The sequence below is a fragment of the Lagopus leucura genome, unplaced genomic scaffold, assembly GCF_019238085.1.
Source record: "Lagopus leucura isolate 7727_CA_CO unplaced genomic scaffold, USGS_WTPT01 Super-Scaffold_100004, whole genome shotgun sequence".
NCBI classification, from domain to species: Eukaryota; Metazoa; Chordata; class Aves; order Galliformes; family Phasianidae; genus Lagopus; species Lagopus leucura.
The window spans coordinates 26,942,195-26,954,757 of NW_024962264.1; the positions used below are offsets into that span (position 1 = coordinate 26,942,195).

Genomic DNA, 12,563 nt, shown 5'->3' on the forward strand with positions numbered 1-12,563 from the left:
ATGCTGCCAGTGGATCATGTTCTGAAATACTATGTAGTCTAGATCTACACAATGCAGACGTGTTGTGGTTCCTCTGGTTTAGGAGGCAGGCTACCTACTGGATTTACTGTCTTCTTGAGGTGCCTGATTCACTCCACTAATCATGGGGAGATCCCCATGACTACATGAAAGGCAAGATAGAGAAGATGGAAGATGTGGTACATGTGGTAGCTGATTGAAACCGTTAAGACGATGGACTATACAAAACATCATTCATCCCTATCTGTGGTTTCTTGAAACCTTTTTACAGACCCCTATTTCTTTCTATGCAAACTTGGTTTCAGTGGAGGTGAGTGCCTGTTCCTTTTCTTATTAAAAATGAAGTTGGGAGAAAGCAGCAGATGTCTTGACTTTGCCCAAAGACCAGTGGGAAGACATGCACAATCTCTTCAGGTGTCTTAAAACTGAGGCCAAGTGGGGTTTTTTTGTTGTGATTTCCTAACTGTTCTGGTTCATCCTCGTCCTTCCTCACATGAACTTTAAATCTTTTACTTTAGAGTTGAAAGTCTGGATAGCTAGATCTTGTCCATTTTCAGCAGCATCTACCAGCTCTCATTCTATTTGTCTTTGTGATTTTATAATCTGGTTTCTTCACCTCATACTGGAATTTAGATCCTTAAAGTGGTGGCTAATCAGTGGGTTAATTAATTCTGCATGCTCAGATGACAAGAACATTTTTTTCCACTAAATTTTTATGCAAGAAAGAGAATACACTAGTCTAAAGAAAGGCTAGGATAAAGAATATTTCTATCCTAACACTTTAGTCACATTCTACCCATGGACTGTGGTGACCTGAATCAGTGATACAGATTTCCCTCTCTCTGATGCCCTCTGGCATCTGGGTTTCTATCTTAGAAGTGTAAATAGGTTTAGAAATGGCACTTGGGGCAATACAGTATGGTTTTCCTTTCAATTCAGGTGAGTAGCATGAGAAAGAGAACTGGGGCTAGTAATTTCCTTCTTATAGTCACAGTCGTGATGGAAAAATTATAAAAACAAACACCTGTAATTCCTGAACTGTCAGCTAAAGAATCAAAAATCAGTAGATTTGGCATTGGCAACTCAGCAAATGTATGAACTAATCTTTAATACTTGTGAAAAGGAATCTCATGAGCTGTGAGAAACAGGAATAACATCATATCCGCACTGCTAATGGGCTGACAGATTCATTGTCCTCATTGCAAATGTTTGTAGATGTTAAATCCAAGAGTTGTTAACTGCCAGAGTTAACAACAGGAGGAGCGACTATGTCAAATAACCATCAAACTGACCAGTGTAATCCATTTTCCTTCTTGCAGAAAGATTGCAAGCTATAATGTAATGTACCTCCTGTTTAGTAGGCACTTCATGGACTATTGATTTTAGTTCTAAAAAGAGTTTGCATGCTGTTTCCATTTGTCACCTTTGGAGATCACCAGTACCAAAAAGGTAAATTGCTCCAACTATTTAGATCCATTATACTATTGAAAGAGCAAAGATGGTTTCTATAAAATAAATTCTTTAGCTTTGCTAATTCTTTTTCTTCCCACAGTGAAGGACCTTCCTTTTATCATGGAAGACGTTGTTAAAGCATCATCAGTTCTCATTTTCAAAGACTAGCTGTCTACATGGTGTGGAATGAAGGAATATGTTAAAACTATGAGCAACTGCAAATAAAACTACCACACAGTCACTAACTGAGTGAAAGGCCGGTACCTGCTATGGCAAATATGGACACATCTGTGGCATAAAAGATCTGATTTTTATTTGATTCCTCCAAGTCAAAATACCATTTCATATGAGATTTCATTTTTCATTCTGTCTGGATACAATGCAAGAGGGCCAGAGAAAGAACAGCAGTCTACAATCAATTCTTTCTTGTTAGAGCATTTCAAAGGCAGAATTCGATGAGCTGTACCTAGTGGGAGTATTGTAACAAACTGTGTGCACAACCACTGCACTTGAGCATTGGGTAAATGGTTTCCTGATTTATAGTTTCACTTTTCTTCTTAGTCATACATTATCAGTCTGAAAGAAGGTACGACAAAAGATGTTTGATTGCTCTCCAATTAATTAATGTGCATCCTTCAGTAAACGTTTAGTTAATCTGCCTGCTTGAAGGCAGAAGGAGGGAGATAGAATATTTCTGTTAATGCTTGCTGGTCTGTGCCTGCTATCCTGCAAAGAATAAGATCTTGTGGTAAAACATTTTTGAGCTACTGAATTAATATCTAACGGACAGATTATGACAGCACTTCTCTGTTTGAATAAACAGCTAGAACACTTCAATTTTTTTTTTTTTCCAGGGGCAGACCAATTTTCAGCATATCCCATTGATTTAATCAGTTCACTAGACTATATCAAAGGACATAACCAGGCAGGTCAGGAGATAGCTTGAAACTTAACTATGCTCTTCTTTATTTAATTCACTTCTATCACCTCCCCCAAGTTTCAGACTCTTCTTTCCTGCAGCTTACATGAATGCAAAAAAGCAGGAGAAAACACAGGACAAGACTGTTCCTCAGCCTATGTGAGGTATTGCTCCACTTCTCTTTTCTTCTAGTGCTTTGTTCTGTTATTTCTGATGTAACAGGTTTTGAAGCCTTGGATATTCATATCCTTATCACAGCAAAAGACAAGATCACAGCAAAAGATAAGTATGCTTGGGTCAAAGCACAAAGGCGCAAGGCAAAGCTGTAAGCAAACTAAAGCAGCAACTTAAGTGCTTGTAAATTACCTGCAGTGTGCTGTGCTTCATTAATTTTTGCTCTTTACATGCCTCTTCTCATGTCTGGCTTTGAAGCACTGGTGGAAAGTCACAGTGCTGTAATGAATAGGACACAGTGCTCTACTTCATGCACTGCGTGTGTGTCTTTCACAGGAGGGAGAATTTTGCAATCCCATCACTGCGATCACTGCAATGAAGAAACATAACTATGTTGGAATCTTGTGAAACGAGTAACAACACTGACAAGAAAAAAAAGAAGCTGATTTTTTTTTTTTTCTAGTACTTAAAATTTTTGGCAGACTAAAATCTCATTTTCTTTTGGTTTCTAAAACAACGCTGATGTTCTTCTGTCTTTTCCCTCTATTCAGGTAAGATTGCTGGTGATGTATTGGTGAGGACCGCTGACTTCTGGGATTTTGCCTGGAAGTCTAAAGTTCATATAGCTCCCTATTTTATGTGCATTTGTATTAGCCACTGCTGAAGTACTTATAATAGTAAATCCTATGTTATTGGCAATTAATTCAGTCTTCAACAATTAACTTAGAGTCTTCAGTACATTGACATTCTGCCTAGGGAAGGTTGTTTTTCCTAAGTAAACCAAAAAGTAAAGTCTCAGCATTCCACAAGCTGTGTACCCTGCTAGAACTGTTAAAATAGGCACCATAACAAAGTTGTTGTGAAAACTAGAAGCTTAGTGAGCACCTGATTTTTTTGTAAACAGTTTCTTCACCAAACAGGGAAGCTGACCTACTTTGCATGTGACCTTTTGGCAGGATAGCACCTTCCAGTGGAACCACACCAGCCACCAAAGAACCTTAGCAAGAACCTCATATTAACACAGTGCATATATAGCGTGCTTAATTCTACTATGAATAGCAATTCTGAGAATAGGTGGGCACTAAAACATCATTGTTTCATCAGTTCTTGTTTAGGCCTGAATGTGGCATAAATATGTCTGCTTCTGGATAGAGATATAGTAAAGAAGTTATGAACAAATTACACCTGTAGACAGAAAAATTCAAGTACATATCCCTAAGGACAAAGCCATAGAGGCCCAGGTCTCTGTGTTACAGGAATCACCTTCTGAATTTGAAATAGCTGAGGAAGTAGAAGACATGGTAATGCTATTGTTATGAGCTGGAGGAACCTCAGGATGATCAAGGTGGACCAAATGTGTGATTGTACAACTGTAGCTGAACTCCAGACCAGTCAAGAAAAAACACTCAAACTGTTTGTGCATGAAAGGCTGCATAGTGCCCTGGGAGTTCTGGCACGGAGACAGATTATTGAGAGCACTGGAACTACTAAAAAGAAAAAAGTCAACACATGGAATGATTCAAAATTTACATTTGAAGTAGTGCATGCCCGTAGAGTAATACAGAAGGAAAGAGGATTGCTATCCTACCAGGGATCACAAATAAAGTATGGACCCATTATTATAGAATTACTGGAAAGTGTACTGCCTCCTTAGAAAGTTGCCATAATGCATTGTAAAGCACATCAGTTCAATAACACTCCAGTGAATTACAGCAATTGACTTGCCAATAGAGCTGCTGAAGTAGCCATGGAAGGAACTCTTATTATTTATCGCGGACAAATATAAATAATTAGGAAAAGAAACCCCAGATTACCAAGCTAAAGATGAGAGACTGGCAACATTATGAAAAGTGGTTAAAGACGGCAAAGTGTGGTAGATAACTCCAGATAAATAGACAATTATCCCTCAATCTCTTATGAATAAACTGGCAGAAGATTATCACTGACACACTGGGGAATAGAGGCAACCACCAGAAGTATGAGACACCAAGTTTTAAGTGTGTGAATGGCAGGAATCATAGTGTTGTGAAAAGATGCGATCTGCGTTTGAAAAACAATCCCCATCCACCTAAACAACCTCCACTCAGAACAGCTAAGAAAGGAAAGCATCCAGGAGATTATCAGCAGATGGATTATTGTGGATTACTGCGGTGATGTGAGTATGGGTAACATACTGGTACTAGTAGATACTTTTTCTCAGGATGGCCAGACGCTTTTCCCTGTTACACCTACGGAGCTCCTGAAGTAGTAAAGGTTTTATTAAAAGAAATTACACCCAGATTTGGGGTACCTGCAAGGATATCTTTAGATACAGATCCACATTTCATCACAGAAATAGTGCAAAACCTAGCTAGAATTATGCTAAAATGCAATCACCATGCTCTGAGGAGATCTCAGTCTAGCGATAATGTAGAAAGAATGAATCAGAGTTTAAAAAGCCAAATAGGCAAAATATGCCAAGAATCAAAATTAAAATGGCCAAGTGCCTTACTTGCCTTACTAAGAATCAGGATGAGGTCCACTTCTAAAGAAAAGATCAGTCTGGTCTAGTACCAGATCTGGAGGTTGGTGGTCCTGCCTGTGTCAGGGGGTTGAAACTTGATGGCCCTTGGGGTCCCTTCCAACTCCAGCCATTCTATGGTTGGTCTTTGTGAGATTTCATATGGGAATCTATAGGTGAGGGAGGTGATATTCGCCTCCTTGAGGAACAAAAGGCTAAAGAATATGTGATATCTTTGAGAAGTGTTTTGTCTTTTCTCTGCAGGTACGTTGTACGTGCACGCTTACCGTTGGATGGACCTGTACACTGGTACCAACCTGGAGATTGGGTGTACCCGACAACATAGCTAGATGAAGAGAAGTGGAGAGGACCCTTCCAGATCTAATTCACCACCCACGCAGCAGTCAGACTCAATGGAGTCAGCCTATGTATTCATTACAGTAGAGTCAAGCCACCTGCAACATCAGGATAGACTGTCAAGAAAGAAGGACCATTGCATTTGCAATTAACTCAGGCTGTGTAAGACTAGGTTCTATGTTTCTTATAATGATAAGTAATGCATTTATTTAAAGTGAGGGAATTAATATGAAAGTGAAAATCTGGTTTTAACATTAATACAAGGGTTTGGTGGGATGTGCAATGTCACTAGCATCTGCATAGTGGTAATTATAAGAGGTAGAGGACTCTGTAGAAGATGTATTAAAAGGTATTTTGAAAGAAATATGTGAAAGTAATTAGAAGAACTAACTACTTCCCAAGGGGTCAATTGATACCTGGCAATTAATTAACCACAGGCCCCTTACAAGGACCCCATACTAACACAGAGCATGCATAATATTAGATTTTAATATAGCAATTCTTGAAATAGGCAGGCACTCCATGGAAAATGTATGAATATTCACACATGTTCAGTATATATAATCTGCATGCTTTTAGCTCCTGGCTATGCACGTTAGGTGGATCCCGTGCATCTGGTCATAGTAACAAATGCCTGCTTTTTAATGCTACATTAGCATTAATGAGTTTTATTCCTGATTTCAGTGACAGAACTGGTGTTATTAATTGCCTTCCCCTTCCCCCTTCCCTCCCCCCCCCAAACAAGTATGAGGGCAAGACATTACATGGATATATAAGGCATCTTTAGATATGCACTGAGACAACTCAGACACTAGGCAAAACTATCATCTCTGGATACTGTCTGTGTCTCCCATTTTATTTAAGTATCTTTCAGCTGCTGCCATGAACGCAGGATCTCTGTTTTCAGCTGGCAGGAGCTGACACAGCAGAAATAGCTGTCAAATATGATAGAGTTTCTCCCTTCTAATGCTCCTTCTTGCACCATTCTTAGAACAGTTTAGAGTACCAATAGAAGAAATGAAGACAAACAGGCATCAAAGATACTGGGCAAGGTCAGTCAGCACCGAGAAGAGCCATCCATCCTTCTATATCTGATGCAAAGTGCCACATCTTAGCTCTGTGTTCTTTTTCAAAAACTACTGGAATTTGAAGAGGTTTTAAAACACCAGTACATTATTTGAATAATTGTGCTTATATCCAGGGTAGGGTTCAAGGCATGTATGCCACCCAAAACAACTGGTCTGTCCCAGAGAAAGAGAAATAGTACACTTCTGAAACAGGGAAGAAAAGTCTGACTTCCACTAACTTCAGTCTTCTTTTGCAAGTGGAACTTCCCACTGAGAATCTAAACATGCATCAGATGTCTAGAAACAGTAAATCATTTAAGGTTTTAACCGGGAAAATAGTTCAGCAACCCTTAGGAACTATTACATTTTCACATTATTGCCATTAAAAAATCCACATCTTCTCAGTGTTTGTATAAGCAAAGTGGTTTGCCTCAGGTGAATGCAGCTCCGCTGAAGAATGTGGTACCCACTCTGTGCTGGTGCTCTCTGTTCCAAGGCATGCAACTCTGCCAATACTGCAGAAATTTGAGAATGCTTTTCTCTGAGGCAGTAGTGTTTAAAATTTCACCCCATCCATTAGATTGCTCCAGAATTAGCCTTGTAAGTACATCCGAGTTCTATGGCATAGTGTTGCAGTAAAAGCCAGTCTCTGAGATGAGGGACTCTGACAGTTTATTTATAGTTCAGAAGGTCAAACAGTTGCCTTAATTGGAAAACATCGCTCACCAGTCTCTGAGCATATTGATGTACTTTGCATTCGATGCCATTAGTTACTTGTGTGAGTTTCTAATATCACCTTTGTTAATAAGATACATTCTCCATAATGGGCTGCCTGCAGGTTCCAAGAGCCATTTATATGCTAAGTTTGACAAGTTTGATGATGCTAAACCCATGCTGAAAGCAATAGCTGTCAGAACTGTACCTGGGTGCGAGGCAGAAGTCTGTGACCTTCAAACTGTTTTGGGATGGGATGTGCTAAATCCCAGTTGTATGGTATGTGACCAGGCAAAGGTATTTCTTCAAATTTGTCTTGAATTCCTGCCAGAAAAGTTGTATATAAACCACACAGCAAAAGTTTGATGGACTTGGCTTGTATAGAAGGAAGGTGAAATAAAGTCCCAGAATCACAGAATTGCAGGGGTTGGAAGGGACCTCAAGAGATCATTGAATGCAGCCCCCTGCCAAAGCAGGTGCCCTGCAACAGGTCACACAGGTTGGTGTCCTTACAAGTCTTGAATATCTCCAGAGAAGGAGAAGTCAAAGTGCTCCCAACAAGCGCAAATTAAAGCATACAATAGCAAACACACTGAGTGATTTGACCTAAGGATCTCTCATCCATACAGCTGCAGACTAGAAAAAAAGAAATCCTCTCCTCAAAGCAAAGGAAACTATCTTATTAAGTCTAAAAATTCCCTCTTGGTTTTACTTCTGCTGTTCCCAACCTCTCCCTTGCCTACAGTTGTTGCTGAAAATGACCTTGTCAAATTTTACATGTAGCATGGCCCAGTAGACACATGATCTTAACCATAGGAAGAAGGCAGAATGTTAATATTCATTGTTTGAATTTATGTAGGAAAGGAGCAAGAAATAGGATTAAGATGGAGGTGGCTAATGCTAGGACTCCTCCAAGTTTGTCTGGAATTGAGCTCAGGATGACATACACAAATAGGAATCACCCCTCTGGTTTGATGTGAGGGGGTGGGATTAGTGAGGTTGCTGAAGTTTTATGGGTCCCTTAAGAGTTTAGGGGAGAATAAGGCTAATATTAGGGAGGGATTTATAAAGGCATGGGTTGAGACGTGAAGGAAAGCTAGCCGTGAGAGATCAAGTCCAATGAAGGCTATTACTAAGCTTAGCTGGCGGAAGGTGGAGAAAGGAATGATTTTTTTTTATGTTGTTTTGAGTGAGGGCACCTGCTGGCAGAGGGCTGAGAGTGCACCTAAACACGGGCATATGGCTAGGGCTGTTTTGTTAGTGGTTGGAAGGGGATGAGTATGAATAAGCAAGAAGATTCTGGTTACTACTATTGCAGTAGAATGGAAACTAGGATTTACACTTCTGTTGCTGCAAGGAGTCAAGGGTCAGCCAAATTGGGCTGACCTTCCTGTAGCAGCTAGAATTAAGCCCAGGAGGGGGAGAGTACGTGTTTGGTGGGGTAGATTGTTTGTTGAGTTTCTCAAGCATTTAGTGTGGAGACTAGTGATGCCATACTCAAGATTAAACCAATATCTCACATGAATCTAACTCCTCCCTACCATTTTGCCTATCCAAAACAAATTATGAATGAATACATGGCCATATCCTCATCCTTACATGAGGCCTACAACCCCTCCAAGACTCAAAGCCACATGGTGACTACTTGCCATTTGACAAACACGGTACTGCCCTCTACAACAAACCTAAAAGAGGAACTAACCATTGTAATTGTGCTGTTTCACTGATTTGCCTTCACAATTGTTCTAACTGGAATTTCAGCCCTGCTGAGTGCCACTTATGCTTTATATATATTACTAGTAACCCAATGAAGCACCCAACCAGCCCACATCACATCCATCCAAAACTCTTTCATTTATCATAAGCTTCATAAATCCCCCTAACCTTAAAAATAGACCTACACTCAGTACTTTTTTTTCCAATTCCGTAATTTGTAACTTGATCTATCCTGGAATTTGTAACATGATGCATAGCCTCAGAACCAAATATCAAATTCTTCACCTGTCTTCCTTACTTCCTAATTGCCATACTAATGCTAACCATTGCAAACAGCATATACCTTCTTTTGTAAGCTGAGAGAAATTATGTCATTCCTATTTATTGGCTAATGACAACAACAAGCCAAAGCTAACACAGCAGCATTACAAGTTGTAATCTACTACCAGATTGGAGATATATAAGGCAATGTAGTGTAACACAAAATAAAGATAAGCATGTGATTTTTTAACATTTGAATTCAGTACTGTGCAGTACGAAAGTATAAAGGATCTAAGTAGAGTAAATCAATTTAAGAAGGTAAGCGGTTTTAGTTAGTTTAAAACGGCAGGCTGCAGTATTTATTTGATAAAAAGTTATTTGAAGTATTTGACAGAAAGTCATAGAAATAAAAAAGCTAGGCATAACTGTTTTTAAAACAGCGTAACTATATATAATGGGAAGAAGGGAGACTGAGATCGTACTGTTAACGTTTTCATGAAAAAACAAAATGCCAAAATTAAACAAGCAAACTCTAGTGGAGGAAATAGAAACCCTATTTTCTGAAGACTGTGCAGTGAGACATAATGGTTGTATAACTTCTAAAAGTTATAATTTAGTGATGCAGGCTCAGAATAAGAGAATTCAATAGCAAAATGAGTCAACACTTAAACCTAAATTGTAATTTATAAGAGACTCTCTTCTCACACAAATCAAATTTGGAAGCAGAATAATGTCTTCTGATAGCGAGGCAGTATTGCTGAATGTGCTGGGTGGCAGTTTGCAATACACAGTCATTTGAAATTACATTTATAAAATAAATGTTCAATTCAGAACAATTTTTTGCCTATTTACTGACACATAATACAAAATTGTTGCTATACTATATATTTCTTCATATAAGGCATTGCAACATGCAGACAGTAATGAAAAATGGAGGCAACAGAAAGTTCTCTTGCAAATGAAAGCAAGAATGCAACTGTTCCTTCCTGCTTCCCACCAGGGAATGGTGGCTTCCAAAACACTGGAAAACAAGGCCGTTGGTGAGAAAGACTCAGAATTGACTCCATGTGTTTAAAAAAAAAAAAACAAAACACCACAAACCAAAGCCAAGAGTAGTCACTCCCTGGCATGTGCACCGCGCCCAATGCTTCTGGGAGGACAGTCACATGGGCCTACACATCACTGTCTCTCTCCTTCATTCTGCATCTGCTGGGACAGATACCACAAAGATGCTGCTATGTACTGAAGCTCTGCTCTTCCAGTGGATCTCAGCAGAACACATGCTGAAATTTCTCATAACTAATATACTCTCCTCACTGCTCAGAAGCCCTGCTCACAGAATCACATAACAGTTTGGACTGAAATGGACCATAAAGCCCGCTCAGGCCCAACACCCTGCCATGGCCTGGCTGCCCCCACCAGCTCAAGCTACCCAGGGCTCCATCCAACCTGCCCTTGAGCACCTCCAGGGATAAGGTGGGGCATCCAACATACACAGCTTCTCTGGACAGCAGTGCTAAGGCCTTACTGCCCTCTGAGTAAGGAATTGCCTCCTAACATCTAACCTGATTCACCAGTTATTCAGTTCAAAACTATCACTCCTTGTCCTATCATTATTGCTGCAGACTGGCTGAGTGTGCACTCAGCCCCACTGTCCATGTCAACAAGAGATGTTCAGTAGTGCTAGTCCCAACACAGACTCCTGTTACGTTCCTCCACCTAGACATCAAACCACTGACTGCAGATCTTTGAGCACTACCATCCAGCTGATTTGGTCTGCAGCTGCTAGTATTTTTTGTGTATCCCCAGTAAGTTCATGATCCATACCGAGACATTCAGATTTAGATTAAGCGTTGCAATGCAAAGCCAGGACATTAGTTAAACTGAATTTGTGTATGAAATTAAATAGCACTAAGGACACTGTTTTGAGTTATTAAGAACTTTTACTTTCAAAGTTACCTGAAGCTACCACATAATCTTCAGGAGCATGCACCACAGTGCTGCAGGAAGCATGAACCGTTTAGCTAAAGAATAACTTCAGAATAGCATAGCATACGCATAGCATAGTTCAGTTGGAAAAGACCTTGAGACATAGTCCAACTGTCTGATCTCATCAGGGCTAAACAAGAGTTAAAAATTAATGAAAGCATCATCCAAAAGCCTCTTGAACAGTGATACACATGGGACATCAACCACCTCTCTAAGAAGCCTATTCCAGTGTCTGATCGCACTCACAGCATTTTTCCTGATGTCCACTCCACCCCTCCCATGGCACAGCTTGCGCTGTTCCCATCCAGTTTCTAGGAGTAGAGCAACTCTCTCTCCATTCCCCTCCCCAGGGAGATGCAGAGAGGTCACCTCTTGGCCTCCCCTTCTCCAGACTGGACAGCCCAAGTGTCCTCAGTCTCTCCTCAGCACATGCCTTCCAACCCTGTTACCAGCTTTGTTGCTCTCCTTTGGATGCTTTTGAGAACCTTACCATCCTTTCCCAACTGTGCCTGTGTCTGTCATTGCTCTGTCCCAGGAGTAAAACTCAGCATATTTCCTTCATTGAACTTCATGCCATTGATAAATGCCCAGTGCTCCAATCTATCTAGATTGCTCTGCAAGACCTCTTGCCCCTCGAGGGAGTCAATAGGACCTTTCAGTTTAGCGTCATCAGTAAATTCACTGAGGATGCACTTAACTCCTACACCCAGATCGCTGACAACATTGAACAAACTGGCCCTAGACTTGCACTATCATCTTCCAGATAGACGTAGACCAATTCACTGTAAATTTCAGAACTCCACTGTTGATCCAGTTTACTCCCTAGCACAGCATACATCTGTTTGTCTCACCATTGGACAGTGTAATGCTATTATGTTTACAAAAGTACAGCAATAATTGTAGAGTGGCACAATCCTAAGCTGCAGCAAACGAGAACAAGCCCAAGTACAGCAGCTGTGGACACAAAAATGAAGGAAAACTGCTTACCTTTAGAAGGCCTCAGGTAGGCAGGGATCTCCAGAGAAATATCCTCATCTCCTCTGCCAACCCTTAAATGAGGAGTGGGAAGGGGTGGATCCTGACTACATTCCTTCTGGTCACTTAGCTGCAGTGCATGCACCTGAGCTCCTTTGGGTTGGCCCTGCCTTCCCACCAGGTGTTCAATCACTGCTTCAGGCCATGACTCAGCATTTCCACAACAGACAGGTTGTCCAGAAGGATGCCGTGAAGGACAGTATCAAAGGCCTTACTAAAATCCAGAAAGATTATGTCCGCTGTCTTCCATTCATCTGCAAAGCAGGTGACCTTATCGTAGAAGGAAATAAAATTACTAAGGCAGGACTTGCTCTTAATGAGCCCATGTCGACTATGCCTCATAATAGCTCTGTTCTTCAAA

General features: G+C 40.5%; 1 long non-coding RNA gene across 1 annotated transcript in view; it reads left to right on the forward strand.

Moving 5' to 3' along the window:
* Positions 1–10,014, forward strand: part of LOC122180003 — a 210,224-nt gene extending 200,210 nt beyond the window's left edge. Inside the window, exons 12-14 of the long non-coding RNA XR_006178893.1 lie at positions 1,571–3,114; positions 3,520–4,718; positions 5,328–10,014. This is a non-coding gene — a long non-coding RNA (uncharacterized LOC122180003). The remainder of the gene's footprint in view (positions 1–1,570; positions 3,115–3,519; positions 4,719–5,327) is intronic.
* Positions 10,015–12,563: the final 2,549 nt, after the last annotated feature.